Source organism: Triturus cristatus, chromosome 5_1, assembly GCF_964204655.1.
Source record: "Triturus cristatus chromosome 5_1, aTriCri1.1, whole genome shotgun sequence".
In the NCBI taxonomy this organism is placed as follows: domain Eukaryota; kingdom Metazoa; phylum Chordata; class Amphibia; order Caudata; family Salamandridae; genus Triturus; species Triturus cristatus.
Window position 1 is genome coordinate 325,381,094 of NC_140587.1, and position 20,756 is coordinate 325,401,849.

General features: G+C 48.0%; 1 long non-coding RNA gene across 1 annotated transcript in view; it reads left to right on the plus strand.

Annotated features, from left to right (window-relative positions):
• The first annotated feature begins 9,520 nt into the window (after positions 1–9,520).
• The window catches only part of LOC146830866 (uncharacterized), a 29,601-nt gene continuing 18,365 nt past the window's right edge, over positions 9,521–20,756 (plus strand). The window contains exon 1 of the long non-coding RNA XR_014961202.1: positions 9,521–9,588. This is a non-coding gene — a long non-coding RNA (uncharacterized LOC146830866). The remainder of the gene's footprint in view (positions 9,589–20,756) is intronic.

A 20,756-nucleotide genomic window follows, 5' to 3' on the forward strand; every position in this document is an offset into this window, starting at 1 on the left:
CTGAAAGATGACATGACCGATAACACAATAGACATTTACATTGTAGAGTTACTGAGCGTACATACGTGGAGCCATAGCATGGAAATAGCAAAAGCCCTAGAGGCATTTGCAATTGTGTATGTTGAAAGTTACATGGTGCACCGTTTAGAAATCACTAAACTTTGGGGTAGAAGTAATGCTCCAAGATAAAATAAGGTAAAGTCTGAGCGCACCTTATGTGTGATAGAGTCATGATTGAATTAAGTTCAAGCTTAAAGCCAAAGCCTGTTCCAAAATCTCTGTGAGAAAGGGCAAACCTTCTGCTGAGAATACATGATCCACCAGTGAATATCTGAGCACGTGCTCATATTACATAGTTGTAATACAGTGCTGTAGGCAAATTCTATGAAGAAAAGATGTTTTTAAGGTGTGGATGTTCATTTCCAAAACTTCACTGGAGATTTCGAAGCATTAGATTATTAACATAGAAATTTATATCTATGTAATTTGCATCTCCACCTCACCAATCACGCCCACACACACAATGCACCCACTTACCTGTACACACTGCATTTATTTTCTTTAACTTTCGCCCTGTCAATGTTTTGACAGTTGTGTACCTCCTTCACCCATTTTCGCATTTATTACGCTAGTTACAACTGGCACACCTGGCCATTGCTGTGTACGCTGTGCAAAGAGACCAAGGATTGGATCAGCATGGATTCCGAACTCCCTTGTGACCCAATGGCTGGCTCTGTGAAATCTGCACTGAGTCCAGACTGAGCTCCACAGCCCTGAATCATGGCCCACCCACAACCTGAACTCCCTCAGCTCGATAGGGGCGGCTCTCATCACACTATACATGTGTAATGTGAGGCATGACAAACTACAGACACGCCATCCTGGACAAAGCAAACACCCTTAGATAATGCAAGAGTAAAAAAAACGTGAAATGTGACAGGATCATCACTCTCCCAGACTGGGCGGGCAGTGTCCACCTTTGCTGACTGCAGCTGCCACCCTTGGTGGAGCACAAGGGGGGGGGAGGCAGGACATTTCCAGGTGGGCACTAGTCCCACCACTGCAGGGCGATGTTACTGCAAATTATTTTTAGGACACAAAGCTATATCAAGCAATCTTTCGGTAAGTGGGCACTTTATGATAATAGTTTTACTGTGTACCTCATGGATCTGTGGAAAGATCAAAATTATTATTTCCTCATATCAGAAAATCCCACAGTGTAGCTGATATTTGTGTCATAGTGACCACACCGTCATCCGCTTCAGTCAACACGCATACACAGACATCACCCAAAGATTACACTGACACTTTATTTGTGGGTGAAGAACTGCTGCAGGTTTATTTCATACAACACAGTATGATAATAAAATTGGGTTATCTTACGGGCGATCCAGGGCAGGCAGCCCCTTGCTGCCCCGCCCGCCTGGTGAGCCAGCACACACGGTGGGTCGATGCCCGGCAGTGTGGCACATAAATATCTGCAGATCATCCACTGGGTCACGTGATCTGCCTCCTACTCCCGCCCCTTCCGACAGGGGCGGAGCATGTTGTGGCCACCCCCGGTTGGTCAGGCCCCCCAACCGCCCGAAGGACTAACGGGGCGCCGTCGCGGTCTTCCCAGAACCCCCTTCGGCTCCTGGACCTTGGCTCGGGCACCCTTACTGTGCCGGACAGGGGTACCCTTACTGTACCGCCTGTCGCAGAGGTACCCTTACTGTACCAGTCTGCATCCAGATCGCCCTGTAACTCCGCCTGCAACGCAAAAAGAAAAATTAAACATTCCAATAACGCGCTGAGCCTGCCACGCGGGGTAAGAGGAAAGGGTGGGAGAACGCGTGTCCAGGCTGGCTGCGGCGCGCAGGAGACAGAGGAGGAACTGGGCGAGAGAGCCCACTAAGTAGGGAGTAAGCCGCGCCCCCCGCCCCCCCCCAGCCCGCCCCCAGCTCCACGCGATAGGGGTTTTTCCCAAGTGGGCGTAGGCCTCGCGCGCGAGGCAGCACGGGGGGAAGGCTCCGACGGGCGGCCACTAGAATGCTGCCCTGCTGATGTCCCACTGCGTGGGACGCGGGCAGCGGCATAGTGACCACACCGTCATCCGCTTCAGTCAACACGCATACACAGACATCACCCAAAGATTACACTGACACTTTATTTGTGGGTGAAGAACTGCTGCAGGTTTATTTCATACAACACAGTATGATAATAAAATTGGGTTATCTTACGGGCGATCCAGGGCAGGCAGCCCCTTGCTGCCCCGCCCGCCTGGTGAGCCAGCACACACGGTGGGTCGATGCCCGGCAGTGTGGCACATAAATATCTGCAGATCATCCACTGGGTCACGTGATCTGCCTCCTACTCCCGCCCCTTCCGACAGGGGCGGAGCGTGTTGTGGCCACCCCCGGTTGGTCAGGCCCCCCAACCGCCCGAAGGACTAACGGGGCGCCGTCGCGGTCTTCCCAGAACCCCCTTCGGCTCCTGGACCTTGGCTCGGGCACCCTTACTGTGCCGGACAGGGGTACCCTTACTGTACCGCCTGTCGCAGAGGTACCCTTACTGTACCAGTCTGCATCCAGATCGCCCTGTAACTCCGCCACAGCTCTGGGGAGGCTACCGTCGCTGCCAGAGCCCCCTTCCTCCTTTCGCTGTTTATGGGTGCCCGCCCCTGCGAGACAGCTTTAGTGGGCTAAATAATGGGTCCTGTTCTGTAACCGTAAATATACGGCATTAAGTTGCAACATTACTCAGAAGCCCAGGGCAGACTAACCACGAATGACTCTAGGCCCCAGTGCCGCTCAGCTGAGGCGTGACTGGAGTTACTAGCCCTATAAGCGATGCCACTGCAGATCTTCCTATCGTAATTATGGGAAGATCTAGCACCTACAAATGGAGTCAGAACTAAACCATAGCTGAATTCGTCAATCCATCGCTTCCCTTCATAACCTAGCACTAAGGTGTTGATTTCCGCTTTGTCTACACAGGGATGTATAGATAGCGGCATGGTACCTAAAAAAAAAAAAAAAACAGCTGCTGCTGCGGGCAATTGCATGATTTCTTTAGCAGGACAGAAGATTTTTTAACTACTAAATGGACGTCTGCTTCTTTCGTGACTCCGGATAAAGCCGATATGGCTGACTGAGCTGCCGAAGGTACATCGCTCAGCTCGAGGACCCAAATTTGTGAACGTTTCCCCCCCTCCCTGGCTCCAATGAAATGTTGGGCGAGAAGAGTAACACCTAAATCTGATTTTCAGGCTGGAAATATGGCATCGGTAACAGGGCATTGGTGAAATAGGCGCTTATGGACCTGCCATCCCCTTAATACTTTCCAATTGGCCAATTTGGGTGCCAACTGGCACGGAATTGTGTTCCCAACAGCTACAGCACCATAAGCAGGGTGAAGGTAACGTGTGAGTTAACCCCTTCACCTACGTGTATAAACACAGCTGACATCACTGTTACCTGACTTTGCTCCCTTTCACATCGTATTAGTCTATTGTTTACTACAACCGGCCCATATCTTAGCAACATCTCCCGGTTTTGGCCTCTCTACTTGCAAATTAAGTTACCTTAAATTGGACGATAGAGTCTTATACTAGTCCCGCTGTTATCCCACTCTTTCCTTACTCTCCCCTGGGACAGCGTATCCAATTCCTTGCTTGTTGAATAGCAGCTAGCTTTGGACTCTATTGCTGCTGAAAGGAGTTAATATCTTTGCCTACAGTCCTTGTTACACCGGTGTTGCAGTGCTGTAGGTAAGTCGTGGCACCGACATCATGGCTTGAAAGGAAACGTCCCATTGCTATCAAATAATTTGTTGTGCGCCCCAGTTATAATTTCGTTCCTAACCCATAATTGGCAGTGTCTCTATTCAGCCAGTGCCTCGGTCACGACCACCTTAACTCATGACAATACATCTGGCTTTTCCGCTAGCCTTGTCCATTAACCTGTCAAATGCCAGTGGGGAGCAGCACATCTCTGGTCCTGCTTATTTCAGAAGGTGCTACGCACATGTAGGTGAGGGCATACCATTCCCGGTGTCTGGTTGAAGTATGCACAGGGCATTGCCACTCTCCCACGGCAGTGCTGTGAGCCGTTTGAAGTAGTTCATCAGATTCAGCCAACCACCCCCTAGGTGGAGGCTTGCACTCCCAAACTTCTGCTCGTGTAAAACCCGGCCACACCTTCAGTTCAGGGAATTTTAGTAATTCGCGACACTGACAGCCCCAGGGGCCAAATACTGCGCTGTGTAAATGCGGCCCGATACCACCATGAACAATTGGCTTGTATGGATGGGTGTTAACTTAGGCTGGCTGAAGGCGAAGCCTTTGCCAATCACTCCTGGCAAGACGTGCCACCGCAGGTAGAATAAAGAGTTAACCAGCCCTCCTACCTTCCTTTCCCAGTCCGACCAGGTCGAAGGAGAATGCCCCTTCCAGAAAGGTCATGGCCTCATCCCTGACGCTTATCCATCCCGCATTCTACCGGGAATCTACCGCATCGCCTAGTAAAGCGAGGGGTACGTTCGCAATATCAAAGACATGCATGTTCACATGCAGACAGGAATCGGAGGAAAGCTGGGGGGGGCGATGGTGTGAATAGTGAAGGGGCATCTGGTTCACGGCTTTCAGGAATGAAAACAGCCTCCAAGGTAAACTTTTAAAATGTATGGTAGTGCTGCACGAGCAGCAAGGTATCGTTTGCGCGCTTTACCTGCACACCAACTAACGCCACCCCAGGGACACACACTCTCCTTATTAGACACAGGGAGATTAAGTGATTTTCCAGAATCACTGCATATTGATAAGGCGCTGACACTTCTCTCTTCATATGCAAACCAACAGTTGTCTAGAGGCAAGGATACGTCCGGAGCAGAGAGACAAGTGTCTTTATGACCATGCCTAGCAATCTTGCCCTGGGGCCAAACACTGACAACATTCCGATGCGAAGTCTTCGCCTGGCGAGGATGAGCGTAGTTTATACCAAGGTATGTTACTGAGACTCCTTCCTGCTCCACGCTATGCTATTGCGACTCCTTGCTATGTAAATAGTGTCCCCTTCTGCGCAGCGTAGCTCAAACCGATAGGCCGTATCTTCTCCCTTTTAAAAGCATTAGAGCAACTACAGGCATGTGAATCATCCTGGAAAATAATGCAACAAAGTGATATAGTAGGTGTGTCCTAGGATGCTCTGCAACACTGATCGGTGTTCTAATAATGTATACTTTGCATTGTGTATGCAGTTCTAGGATGAAAGTTGATAGCTCACTATCCTATATTAGGACTTTAAGTTATACATTGCAAGTAACCAAAGGATGTCCCTTTTGAAAGCAGTAACCGGCTGATCTGTTTGCATCCTATGCCCTCTGTAATGTACTTGGCACACGTCTTTGCAGCAGGCAATCTTGCCATTATGTGAGGCCTGACAATTGGCGGGTGAAAGAAACGCTGCAGCAGGTGCTTAAAAGCTTAATAAACGTTTGCCGAAAGTGCCATGGTCAGGTTGTTGGGGAAATGGATCTAATCAATCAAATGTACGATGGGGGTACTAACATTGTAGGTGTACATTATGGGGGTCGAAGCACGATAGCGGATAGATTGTGCTTGCCCAGGTCCGTCATGGCTGAAACGTTGCCGTCATAGCGAATTAAAGGTACTATACACCACTGGTGTACAGTGATTGTATATTGCAGTACAGCATTATATACAACAATATTGTATACCACCATTTTATATGTGTTAAAGTCCAAGTTTGCCCCACTTGTATGCAATTCCTCCGCTATCTGTTTAGAATTTATCATGGCATTCCTTGTGCATTTAGAAATCGGCTAGAATTACATATGTAAATTCTGTGATTTAGCTACCCCCTTGTACGTTCCCCTGGATGTAGAGCAGGAGGAGATTGCCCTGTGTTAGACTTGATTCTTCTGTGGGTAGGAACTGCCTGCTATAAAACATTTATTTGCCCGCCTAAGAGGGGCCTAACTCATAGCAACGACACCAGCATCCAACATATCCCATTCTGGCCCCCCATCCAAGTGCTATCCAGTCCCTACCCTGCTTAGCTTCCACGGCGACCGAACGTATAATTTACCAGGACACGGTAGCTCAGCGCACTGAAAGCTTTGCAATGAGTGAAAATACAATTTTTTGCGTCCCAGGGTGGGCTTGAACCACCAACCTTTCCTTTAAGAGCCGAACGCGCGAACCGATTGCGCCACAGAGACCGATGCCTCAAGCATTGCCAGTACGGGGATCGCACCTGCCACCTTCGCGGCACTAGCACCCCGCTACAACCAATCGAGCTAACCGACCAGGCCAGGAAAAACAACTAGCTCAGCGCACTGAAAGCACTCCAATCCATTTATAAAAATACAATCTTGCGTCCCTGGGTGGGCATGAACCACCAACCTTTCCTTTAAAAGCCGAAAGCGCTAACCGATTACGCCACAGAGACCGATGCCACAAGCATTGGCCAATACGGGGGTTGCACCCGCTACCTTCTTGCCACTAGCACCACGCTACAACCAACCGAGCTAATCGACCAGGCCAGGAAAAACCAAATAGCAGTAACATAGTCGAGGAACTGGGACACCAAAATCAACCTTCCACAAACGGCAAGATCAGATGTCCCCAACACGCCAGAGGGTACACTTACAATGTGCTGCCAATGCCCATTCGTGCAGGCCCGGCATATACCCCAAACGATCTCACAATTCTGAAATTGAGAAGGAATAACCTGGGATATTGTCCAACAACTCGCACTTATGCACAGATTGACCAAAACGTTGACCAGAAATCGATGGAACAATGTTAGAAAGGGGGAAAGGCCTCGCCCGTGGAACAAGCATTCTGAACAGCAGACCCCCACACTATGAGCGTGGTCGACAGCAACCAGCCAGCTACATCCCACAGACACTGCATGCATTCCTGCCACCTTTGACGTTTCATTATAAATTAAACTTTCTTCCATTGCACACATGTTGTGTTCTAGAGATGTTTCCAATGCATTTCTCACTAATGAGTACTTCATCAGGGGCTTTTACAGCGAACTCGTAAAAACAGTGAATATTTTGTGAGAAGCCCTGGCTATCCATTCACAAACTTCACCTCGTGCATTTCAGAACAGGGGTGGAGTTATTGTTGGATGAAAAACGAAAAATGCAAATTCCCCCGAGTGTTACCCTAAATCGTGAAACATGCCGATTAGCCGTGTCACAATGAACAATCTAACCCAAGCGTAACAGTGAAAACATCATATGTGGTACTTTACACCCAGTTTGTAACACCCATTCCACGCACTGTGCGAGGCTGACACCTGTTTAAATCATGCTACAACATATATATATATTTCATTTATAGTAAATCTCATTGGCTACCATTTTGTATAATCATGCTTTACGCACCCCGAGGCCGGACCTTATGCCATGTAATAAACATGAATACTTTTTACCCATCAGCTCTCGCGTCACAGCATGAAGGCCTGTACCTAGAACCACACGTGCAACAAAGCTACTTTTGGCACACAGCGGCACGCATGCTATGAATAGTGGGTCAAATTTGCAACGGAGACAAGTACATTTGCCATCAAGATAACGATACCTTGACAAAGCACGTGCAGACAGGCGTCTCAATGTCCCATCTTCCCCATGGCAGGCACTCCGCCATTGCTGCCACAAGCCCACCTGGCAGCGCATTACATCCACAACCCAGGAAAACAAGAAAGGAAACGAGGGCTGGCAAATGACACCTCCCTCAATCCTCGGCCGAAACGCGGGGAGCGCTGCACGGCATCCTCGGTGCGCCGCCGCCACCGGAGAAGACCCAACACGTCCGGCACGTTCCAAACCGACGCTGGCAGCCAAGACGCGCGCGGACCGGCAGCGCGTGCACTGCACAGACTGGAGGGGCTCCAGGGGGGGGGGGGGGGGAGCACCAACCTGCGCGCGCAGCGTAGGAAAACGGCCGGCACCCATCTAGCGCGAACTCGACCCCCGGCACCGGAGCGCTCCTCATGAGCACCGCGAAGCGTGGACAAAACGCCAGCACGTCTGCCTGGCGTGCACCGGGGCGCCCACCTGAGCGCCTCAAAGCAGGGGCAAACGCGCGCACAGTAACATGGCGCGAACATGACCCGGAGAAACCGGAGCGCCTACTTGTGCACCGCAAAGCGGGGCAAATGTGTGCACAACTACATGGCGTGGACTCGACCCGAAGGCATTGGCGCCCCCACATGAGCGCCACAAAACTGGGGCAACTATTTGCATAGCAACAAAGCGCGAACCTGACCAGGATGCGCCCACATGTGCACCGTAAAGCGGGGGCAAACGCCCGCACATTCATATGTCGCGACCTCGGCCCGGAGGCATTGGAGCGCCCACATGCGCACCGCAACGTGGACGCGACCTCGAGGGCACGAACCTGGCCTCCTGCACCAAAGTCGGCAGTCCTTCAAGCCGGCGGACCACACCTCCTACAAGTCCCGGGTGCAACCATCCCAACTATGCGGTACCTGGGAACCCGCCCGGGGCACAGCGCCAACCCTCGCGCGCCGGGGAACGAAAGACCAACGTCGGAGCGCCATAAACACGACCCACGACCCATAAAAGCATAACCATGCCACGCGACTCAAAGCGCATCCCCCCGCCGCTCTCTCCCCCCCACCCTGAGCCACAATGCCGCTTCAACCTGGCACGTGCACAAACTGCCTAGCAGGGGACACTCTACTGCCCCGGGTAGGAAACCCCAAGCGAGGGGGGGGGGTGGTGGACATGACGACTTACGGGGCTGGGGGGGAGCACTGACCTGGCTACCGACACGACCAAACACGCGCTCCGGGCACCAAGACCGCAGCGACCCTCGGCGAACCTCAGCAACCAAGAGACGGCGAATTTCCGCGTGAGGAAAACGCCGGGATACGGCCAGCCACGACGAGACAGAACGCGTGTCCAGGCTGGCTGCGGCGCGCAGGAGACAGAGGAGGAACTGGGCGAGAGAGCCCACTAAGTAGGGAGTAAGCCGCGCCCCCCAGCCCGCCCCCAGCTCCACGCGATAGGGGTTTTTCCCAAGTGGGCGTAGGCCTCGCGCGCGAGGCAGCAAGGGGGGAAGGCTCCGACGGGCGGCCACTAGAATGCTGCCCTGCTGATGTCCCACTGCGTGGGACGCGGGCAGCGGCATTGCCCACCGGTTACAGTGTTTCCAAAGCTTTGAAAAGCAATCATTAGAAACATCGCGCTTCACTGCTGATGGATTGCGTTAGTACTTGTTGCAGCGGCGGATGGCCAGTCTCAACACTCGTTGTAGGACACTGCGGCCGGGCTGCTCCGGGGGAAGGACGCAGATGGATGCTTTTTTTTACCCCAGCGGCTCGGAGAATGGCCTCACCTTTGCTCGAGCTGCTGTAGTACCCAACCCCGACTATAAATCACAGCACACTTCAAGGGCAGGGGCGGGGCACTGCAGGCAGGGCCCGGCGAGCAGCGCGCCAGATTGACAGCTCAAGGACACACGTCATCACTAGTCGCTCTCATCAATCCCCACAGCTCCCGTCCTTCCCTCAAACTATAAAGTATGCGGCACTTGGCACAGAAATGGTAAGAGTTGAACTTTAACCTAGGCACGAGAATACGAGGTAACTGTGAATGTGCAAGTAATTCCCTTTCTGCTTTTATTAGACGTTTCTTTTCTTTGGTTGTAGTTTTATTTATAAAGCGCGAACTCGACCAGAAGGCATCGGAGGGCTTTACATGAGCACCGGTTGCATTACAGACGGACACATACATTTTAGGCAGGGGAGATGAAGTGAATTGCCCAGTCACAGGATGCTTATGCCTCCCGCCACACTTGAACCTGGACAGTGGCGTAGCAGGGGCCGGTGGTACCCGGTGCGGAAAATTTCTTGTCACCCCCGGCTTTACAAAATGGCAAAAATATGTGTTTAAAACACATTTTGTTGCCGTTTTGTCACCCCACTCAATAATTTCTTGTCACCCCCAGCTTGACAAAATGGCAAAAATATGTGTTTAAAACACATTTTGTTGCCGTTTTGTCACCTCCCTCAATAATTTCTTGTCACCTTTCAGCTTGACAAAATGGCAAAAATATGTGTTTAAAGCACATATTTTTGCCATTTTGTCACCCCCTCAATAATTTCTTGTCAGCCCCGGCTTGACAAAATGGCAAAAATATGTGTTTAAAACAAATTTTTTTACCATTTTGTCACCCCCCTCAGTGATGACACCCGGAGTGGCCTCCACCCACCGCACCCCCTTCCTACGCCACCGGTTCAAGGTCTGCCGTTCCAGCCGTTAAGCCACATCCTCTCCATTTCCATTCCATTTTGCTGCAGTTCTTTAATATGGTGTTCTGCCCCCTGTTCACTTTCCTTCCATTACAACAGCTATCCCTGAAAGATGGCAACACACACTAGCCCGATTAGCACTCGAAATTGGGCACAAGTTCAGTTTGGACCACATTACACAGCGCAAGGCTGCAAATCCTGCTTTCGGTGATTTGAGGGCCGGCCCCTGCTATTTGTTATTATGGCATAAGGTTCCTTCCTTTAGTCCAGAATGTACAGGTGCTGTCGAAAACCCAACGCATTGAAAACCAGGCATACCCTAATCTGTATCATACATGTGAAAAGACCCGATTCAGGGGGGGAGACTCATGATTTTTAAGCCACAACGTTTTTTTTTGCATTTTCTCGCCTAAAATTGCATCTGATTCAAAATAGGTCAATGGGGATGGTACAGCACCAACTTTGTTTTAAATCTCCCACTTATTAGTTTTAAAATGTTGGCATGTATGAAGGCGAGCACTGTGCAAATCAGAAAGGTCCTGTCACCGTGACACATCTTAAAGAACATACACCATGTGAGAGAACGGCCTAATATCCTGCCACTGTAAGATTCGGATGGGCTAGTGATTCCTGTCGCAAATCCAGGAAATGTATTTATGCTCTCACAGCGTAGTTCTGTGTCAGGCAATGTTGCACTTGCCTGTTAAGAGGGACCTGTGGCAGAGACAGAGACTACTACTTCTCCTCTGGGTGCCCTTCCGTCAATGGAGAGCGCGTTCATCTGTTCTGTCAATACTTCATAAGACATCCATCACCAGACCAAAGAGAAGACCTCTGGCACCTACTTTTTTAAGGCCCGGCCTAGGGACAGAGTTAGTCGTTTCACCAGCCTCATACAATCATGAAAAACATATTTCAAAATAACATACACACTTACAAACACAGAGGGGCTTTCAGTCTGTCTTCATCATCCATTGGTCTGTTCAATTGTCATTCACATTTTCTTCAGCTCACCACACCATACAGAATGGGTGAGCCATTCCAGGCATTGGCACTTTTTCACTGTGAGTGCCGGCATTTACCTGATCTCAGGTGCACACCAGCCTTAAAAGAAGCGGTTTTTAATACTATGGCTGATAGGACAAACAGATTAGTTTGCAAATGAGTTTTCTTTCTATTTTTATCCTTTTAGTCATCCTCATGTATTTAACCTATATTCTCGGAATACAGTGATATTGCAGGACCTCTCAGCTGCCTCCGATGCACTCGACCATCCCACTCTCATACACATTCTGAAGTTTCAAAAAGGATTCATTAACATCCTTCACTGGTTTTTCTCAGACCTTTCCAACTCACCCTAGTTTTGTTCTATTGGGCACCTCCAGCTCCAAAATGATCCCTATCACCTGCAGGGTCCCCTTTGGTTTCATACTGTCCCAAGTCCTCTTCAACCTCTACATGGAGCTTCAAGAAGCTCTGCTCATAGATAAAAGCATCAAGATTCACCAACACGATGATAATATACACCTTTGCATGAAAGGCTCTTGTGCCTCAGACATCCAACCCTTCAAACATTGCCTGCACATCCTCCAGACCTGGGTGTCCAGTGCCTACCTGAAGCTCAACCCAACCAAGACTGAATTCTTGTTATCTACCAAGAACAACAAACAAGAACCAGTACAAACCTGGCTCAGTGACATGGACTTTGACGGTTTCGAACCCCAACTTTAACCAAATACAAAGTCATTTGGATTTCCCCCAGACATCAGTCACACCCTCATGGAACACATGGCCAATAAACATACATGAACTGGTGCCAGCTCTCTCTTTTAAAGAAAGAGTAACATTTTCTTCCAGAAAATGACTTAAGAACTGCTGCTCAAGTCCTTGTACTCTCACATTTGAACGGTGGCAATGCCCTGCTACTTGGCCTCCTAGACACCATACTGGCACCATTTAAGGGCATCCTACATGACACAGCACAAGTCATCAGTGGGTTGGCAAAATATGATCTGATCACTCCCATCTGGCTCAAACTCCATTGTCTACCCTTGCAGGCCTGCACCGTCTTAAAAACCAGTTTCATCATTTAAAAAGCCCGCTTATCTTGCAGTTAAACTCACCCTCTCTGGTGGTTCTCAGCACACCTGCAGTCAAAAAGCAATCAAACTGCATACTAAGGCCTTGATTCTGAGTTTTATCGAATGCATGTGCTTTTTTACTATACCCGATAAATGACACTAACCTAAGGTGCGATAAGTATCATCTAATGCAAGTTTAAGGGGAATAACATTCAGATTGTTGTGCTTACTACACCAAAATCCATATGGTACAGTACAAATTATACTCTCTTCTGTGAAATTCTGTCAGATTTGAACTGCCAAAATGTTAATAGGGGTGGATTATTTAGCGTACCCAGTAATTACCAGATGCCGTAAATGCCACCCAACTCCGAATTCTGACCCTTGTGCAAACAGGGGTTTATGGGGGTTAACACTCGTAGATGTCGTGTCCTCAAAAGTGAAAAAAGAAAAATAAATCAGCAGGCTTTTTCCATCTATGCACCCAGGATACACAATAACATTCAGGTATTCATCAGGACCACCCCAAAGCTGCTCCGAATTAGGAAAGAGCTGAAGACACACTCCTTTAAAGTACAGTACCTCACACAGTGCATGAGCCATGCACAAACAGACCTACCTGTCCTATCACTCTTTGACTTTATGATTGTCTTTGACTTTATATATTTTCTTTTGATGCACATTAAAACAAAAAACGATTTCTATACCTATTTAAGGTACACCTGACTACAAGGAAGCACCTTTGCTATTTAATGAAAATTATATATTTTTTCAATTTAAAAATTTATATTGCTTGAATATGGCTGCTACATTTATCGCACCATTTTTTCTGGTGTATGCTTGAAATGAGCGAGCACTGGCAAAGCCAATAGGTCTCGCCTTTGGGACTGATTGGCTTTGCCAGTTGCTTAAGAGGTGCAGTACAGCAAAGGAAACACTGTGCAACATGATAAAAAAAAAAGGAATCAACATATTGTTTGATTTTGGTCACATCATTCCACTGATGCAAGTATGTGTCAGAATGCCTGCCCACATCAGAAGAATGACACAGTTGCCATTTGCTTTAATTTTTATTTACTGATACAAGATGGCAGACGCACCTTGGATCGGTAAATAAAAAACATAAAGATTTTCTTAGCACCAAAGCAAAAAAAGAGGAAGGGGAAAAGCAGCACACAGAGTACAGGGGGGGAAACAACAAGAGGAAGAGAATACTACAGAAGTACATGGGTGCAAAGGGGTAACACAGTGTGTGGTAGAGGGAGAGAAGCACATAGATGAGAGAGGAACATGGAACAAAGGGGGTGAGAAGCAGCACACAAGCTAGACAGATGTAAAGCACATGCAAGCTTGTGGCATGCTTCAGCAAAAAGAAAAAAGTAGTTCCCTGAAAGTATACAGCAAAAGGTCACAATTAAAGAGGCTATGCACCAGGAGAGGGACAAAAACATGATGAACAAGGAAAGCCATTGAATATGAAGCAAGCAATTGACAGTGACAATAGAGCCAACTAAATGATAAGCAATGGATGGGCTTTAAGCCTACTGTAAGTTCTCAGCAATCTGGCAATATGTCTTTTTACACTGTTTGTTACCATGAGCTTTGCAGATCCTCGTTCAATATTTGCACCTTTTAAGTGTACAATTTTTAAGCCTAACACAGATCATGTACATTTATCTTCGATATCGATTTTCCAAATTTCTGCTCAAATTTGCAAGTGTGTTATGATCCTACCAACCTCACATTGCTGCTGAAAAGCAACGTGTCCGATGAATAAAAGACTGGGGAGAAACAGTTTTGTAGACACAAAAACACACATCCACCTCATGTACTATTCATATTATCGATTCATGATCTGGTGAAATATTCAATCCCTATTATTTGTCATTACCTTTACATTTTTTAGACAGCAGCCGATATTCTGCTTCTGGTCACAAATATTTCACTTGTTATTTAAGTCATGCTTACTACAAAGCACTGTCTTGACAATATTTAATTTTCACTGAGAACCAGGTGCAGAGAGAGACTAAAATCATGCTGTGTATGTCAGCACTTTACTCCCTCCTTCACTTAGCAACAGTACAGACTGTCAACTGCAAGACTGTGTGTAGTCGAAAGGGTTGAAGAGTGCAAAGATCCTACATGTGTTTTACTGAGATGTCTTGCTTTAACACAGTGAATACATGTTATTAGAACATTGGAATGTTGGGAGCTCCATTGAAAACAATGGAGTGCTCCGGGCTTATAATGGCTGGTATAAGCCCAGAGCTCCAACATTCCAATGTGTCTTTGTCCACAGCTCTGGCTGTGAACAAAGGCTTCAGGGAGCCTGAGGAGATTTCAATCCCCTCGCGCTCCCTGAAGGCTTTGTTTTGTTAGAACATTCTGCCCTCTAGTGGCAGAATGTTCTAATAGCCTTATAGCCTTCGTAGCAGGGCTATACCGGCTTTTAAAGTCCCTCTGCTTTGTTAAAGTCCCTCGCCTTCGGCTCGGGCCTTTAACGCTGCAGCGAGCCTTTAACAGCCGGTATAGCCCGCTACGGCAGGCTATAAGGCTATAATATAGCCCTTCTTTGCGAGTTCTTCCATGGTGATAGAAGATCAATCAATCAATCAATCAATGACACTTATAAAGCGCGCTACATACCCGTAGGGTCTCAAGGCGCTGGGGGGGGGGGGGGTGCCGCTACTGCTCGAATAGCCAGGTCTTCAGCTTCTTCCTGAAGGAGAGGTGGTCTTGGGTCAGGCGCAGGTCGGTCGGGAGGGAGTTCCAGTTCTTGGCGGCCAGGTAGGAGAAGGACCTTCCTCCTGTAGTCGCTCTTCGGATGCGGGGGACGGCGGCGAGGGCGTGGTTGGCTGATCGGAGGTGGCGCGTGGGAGCGTAGAAGTTGACTCGGCTGTTGAGGTAGCTCGGGCCTTGGTCGTGTAGGGCTTTGTGTGCGTGGGTGAGGAGGCGGAAGGTGATTCTCTTGTTGACGGGGAGCCAGTGAAGGTCTCTCAGATGTCCGGAGATGTGGCTGGATCGTGGGATGTCGAGGATGAGTCTGGCTGAGGCGTTCTGGATCCGCTGGAGTCTCTTCTGGAGCTTGGCGGTGGTACCGGCGTAGAGGGCGTTACCGTAGTCCAGTCGGCTGGTGACGAGGGCCTGGGTGACGGTCCTCCTGGTCTCGGTGGGGATCCACCAGAAGATTTTCCGAAGTATGCGTAGGATGTTGAAGCACGCCGAGGAGACGTTGTTGACCTGCCTGGTCATGGAGAGGGAGGAGTCCAGGATGAAGCCCAGGTTGCGTGCATGGTCTGTCGGTTTGGGTGCGGTGCCCAGGGCGGGAGGCCACCAGGAGTCATCCCAGGCGGAGGGTGAAGAGCCCAGGATGAGAACCTCCGTCTTGTCCGAGTTCAGTTTCAGGCGGCTGGTCGTCATCCACTCGGCTACCTCTTTCATCCCTTCGTGCAGGTTGGCTCTGGCGGCGGCGGGGTCGTTGGTCAGGGAGAGGATCAGCTGGGTGTCGTCGGCGTAGGAGATTATGCTGAGGTTGTGTTTGCGTACGATGGCCGCGAGGGGGCTCATGTAGACGTTGAAGAGGGTGGGGCTCAGAGATGAGATGTTTTCGCCTTCCCTCAAGTGTGATGCAGAATTTAGTACAGACAAGCGCATTAAAGCAATATTCCGTTGAGTGTATGGTCCAGAAAGAGGGATTATCAGTGCTCAGATCCCTAATCTTGATATCAATCAATCAATCAATCAATCAGGATTTGTAAAGCGCAGCTCCTTCACCCGTGAGGGTCTTGAGGTGCTACCATTCTGTCCGTCATTCTATGAGGGGTAGTGCACATTCTCTGTACACTAGTCCTGAAACCGCAGGTCTTTGTTAAAAATGCAGAATGAAATAGAAGGAATTTTTTTAAAGATGCAGGGCACAACTGCAAATACTGTACATCGGGCACAGGGGGCAGCACAGTGGACTTCCCTTATTGAATCCGTAGCGAAGAACAGCTGGAAACTGCATGTGGATATGGAAGGTAAATGCCATGCCAAGTATAGACTCTTCCCATGGCCTCTTTTTAAAGCTAGGGTTCAGCGGGTGGTTGACGCCAGGCATATCCTAGCAAATCGCATTTTGTTGAGGAGGATCAGGTACTTGCACCTTGACAACAGTGGTGCCTAAAAACTTCATAATTATAACAGCTTCTATGGTTTCTGTAGAAGTTCCCCCAGCATGTCCATGTATGGGTGTATGAGAGACACCAGTTATGGACGAAGGTAGCATCGTATTTGTGCCAACACCAGTAACGTGAAACCATAGTATAAAAATGCAGGAAGGCTCAACAATATATTATACTGTGAAACCTCCAAATTGATTTTGGCACTATGATGTTAACAGTCTTGGCATGCTGACATCACAAAGTCAACCCTAAGAACTTAAAAACCCAGGAAGTAATGTATGTACTTTCTATGTACCTCCTTAGCCTAATGGGATTGCGAGTCCCACATTAGTGTGTGAATGTGATTCATTGCCCCACACCACTGCCTCTTTTGCATCATTATTGCCTGTCTGGTGCAACTCTTAGTTCAGCCTCTTCCTGGCCCTAAACTGCTACCCGCCTTTACCAGTCCTGTTTCTGCACACCCAGGTTCTCTCACTACTCCCATTTCTGTGTCACTAGAGGTCCCATACAACTCCTTCTTTTCGCTCATGATCACACTCAGCACCATTCCCAGTCTCTCATCTCATCCTGTTCCACCACCTCCTACATCTCCTACAGCAATGTATGTCCATCAGGATTCCCAGTCCAACACCACATGGAGACTCCCATCATTTCCTATTCTAGTCCATTCTCAACCTTGCACAGTCCTTCAAAAAACCTGATCTTGCCACAGCCTCTTACACCATTCTCCTAGCTTTTCACCACACCCACTTTAGCATCCCTTTCAGTCCCACACCACCCCTGACCTTACACAATCTTAATCTCCACTCCACACTCTATCCAAACCCACTGGCAGTCCTACACCAAAGCCTTTCCTGCACATTCTATACCACCATTCCAAGAATCACACCACATCTTGCGACAATTGACTCATGTCCCTCCACCACTCTCAGTTCCTCGGTGCTCCTTTACAACATCATGTCCTACCCCATACTATAACTGACCACATATACACTGACATTCCTTAACAATGTCTATAGAACCCCATTGAAAGCCGACACCACTGCTGGTCCAGGATACATTTGGTTTATTGCCATTGCCTCAGTGCTTGTAATTCACTTCTGTCCTTAATCACTGCATGGGATGCAATGCTCCATGTCCAGCATCACAATCATGTTCGTTCCACTTGCAGTCCCATATCACAAGGCTGTACTGGGTTTTTCATTACTTTGCACTCAAAGTATTTAATCGATTATATACCTCTCTCCCTGCTAGCCATGATCTCCTCCAGCAGCTGGGTGCCAGAACCGTGAGGAAGCAGTGGGAGGGCATCAGCTCTTCAGTGCTCATGTGACCTGGGTTCCCTTCTTTGCTCTGTGGATCCTCCTGTCTACACTGCTCTGACTGCTAAATGCCTCTCAATGGTCATTCAACAGTGGTCATATTGGAGAGCACAGAGCTCGAAGTGCCATGAACTATACTGCGTCTTTTAGCTATTTGTCCTGTAATTCTGTAAATAGTTATATTGCTCCCTGCTTATTGTGTCTTCATATTTTTAAGGAAAATATTTGCCTTTTATTAAAAAAAATATTGAAAAGGTCTCCTTTATTTTGTGTTAAATTTGGCTCAATTGGGTATTTATGAGAGATTAAGGGCAAATGGCAGTCTTGTAAACATTTCTGACAGCTCACAAGAGAATAATAGATTGCTGACTCTGTAAACACAATCCATTCTGCTATACCTACATATAAAAGGCAAAATAATTTTAAGTGGGGTAGCAGAGCTGAATGCCAGTGAATGTAGGGGCGTTACAAAAGTACCTACCCATAAAATCCAATGTTCTCAAAAATCCATAACCATTAGCCCACACAAAAACCAAAGGTACCAAGCAGCCCTAACCTACCCTCAGATGGGACAGCAAAAGACCATGGCAGGAAAACTAGCTCAAACATTATGCTGACCAAACATCTGCCGGGCTAGGCACAGGTGTTCTCAAAGGAATAATATTAAGAAAGAATGGATGCACAGGTGCTCTAAGAAAACATGTCAACTTAGTCTGACAAATTAGTACTACATTTTAATTACGCCCTGGTGAAATCTTCTATGAGCTGCCAACATCTTTTTGCATTGTACATGTGATGCGTAATGCCAGAGATTGCGCCAATACACCACGAAATTTGGTATAGGTAAAATTCCTAACAAAAACTGAATTCAAGAGGCTGTAGTTCTAATGCAGGGCAAGGATAAAGGAATTTTTATTTTTATTTTTTCGAACACCTTTTTATTATTTTATGGTCAGCAATAAACTAGGTACACTACATTATACACAATCAGAAATTTGAGTCATTCTTTGATTACAGATAAGCAATTAAACATGACGGATAACTGATTGGACATATAAGTACAATACCTTAAATGGAACCCCTTCTCCCTATCCCACATTACAGTCCCCTAAGAAACCCCCAAGGGCCCCATATTGTTTTCCCATTTTCGCGGGCGACCTCTAGCTTTATATATATATATATATATAGTCTGTTCTGCTTGTTGGCACCAATCTGAGTCGGCTTTCCACTCCGCTATTCTGGGAGGTTGTATTGCTCCCCAATGTTTTGCTATGTTACGTTTGGCGATCATAGCCGCTAAGGTCAACCATATTCTCATGTATCTGGGCCATTCCTCATCTCCAGAAATCGTCAGTAGGAACCATTTAGGCTTCAATGGAACTTCTACTCCCGTCACCCCAACCTAATATCTTGTATTTTTGCCCAATAGTTTTGTATCTCCGGGCATTCCCATATTATGTATATGAAAGGCCCCTCCTGTCTGCATCCTCTCTGGCAGAGACCGTTGTCTGCACTACCAATCTTGTGAAGCAATGATCTGGGATAAAAAACTTGGTGTAGGACCTTAAGTTAGATTAGTCGGAATCTGGAGCGGATTGCTACTTCCAGTGGGCTTTGAAGGGCTTCCGTCCATTCCTCATTGTCAAGCTGCCCTATGTCTCCTTCCCAGGTGGTCTTTAGTGTTGGGTAGGGATCGGTGGAGTTATTGAGGATTTTTTGGAAATTAGTGAGATGACTTTAGCATGTAGGGGGTCAGTGAGGAGCCGATCTTCCAACGGCGAAGCGTCCACAAGTACCTCCCCTTCTCTTATATGATGCTTTAGGGCATGTCACAGTTGAATGTACCTCAGCCACTTCCCTTGCCCCATTTCAAAGTCCTTTTGTAGCATTTGGAATGTGATATATGCCTGGCCTCTCCAAACGTCCCCCAAACTGTCAAGACCCAGAAGTTTCCACTTTTCGAACTCCCTGAGTTGGCCCACCTCTGTCAGTTGGTCACTATCCCAAAGAGGTGTCATCCCCGTCAACTTCCTGACCCAACCCAAAAACCTAGCAGAAGCCCGCCATGCTTTTAACACCTTCAGTATGTGAAGAGGTAGATCTCTCAATTTTGGTTTGTTATACAAGAGGAAGGGATAGCTCCTGGTTCGCATCGCCTCTCTACCCGAAATGCGTGGTCCGATCTGTCAGTGAATACCAAGTCATTGACGCACACCATTTGAGAGACCAGGTAATAGGCCTTGATATCTGGTATAGCCAGTCCTCCCTCATAAACTCCTCTGTTCATTTTATATGAAGCTATTTGTGGCGCATTTCCGTTCCAAATGAGCGTCCTTAGTTCTGTGTCTATTTTTTGAAAAAATGCCTTAGGGATCTCATAGGGCATATTCTGGATTGTGTATAGCTGCAATGGGAATGTCATCATCTTGAATAGTGCTGCATGGCCCATTACCGTCAGAGGTAGCGAGCGCCAGCGTTTGACATCTATGACAAATCTTGCCAACTGGGACTCTGCATCTTTCTGGTAGAACTTACTTGGGTCTCTAGTTATATATATCCCTAGATATTTAAAACAGGACGTTTCCACCAGACGTTTTCACCTGAAGGTGAGAGCAGGCACTCCTCCCGCCAGTGGAAACAATAACGACTTGTCCCTGTTAATGCAGTAACCAGAGTAGTCACCAAAGATCCGAAAGATCTGGAGGATTCTATCAATTGACTGTCTGGGTATCTCCACATACAGGAGTGCATCATCGGCATAGAGGAATATACGTTCCCCCCATTCATGCCTGATTGGGATACCCCACATCAGGGGATCCTGCCGTATCCATGCAGCCAATTGCTCGAGAGCCAAAGCAAACAGGAGTGGGGACAGAGGGAAGCCCTGTCTCG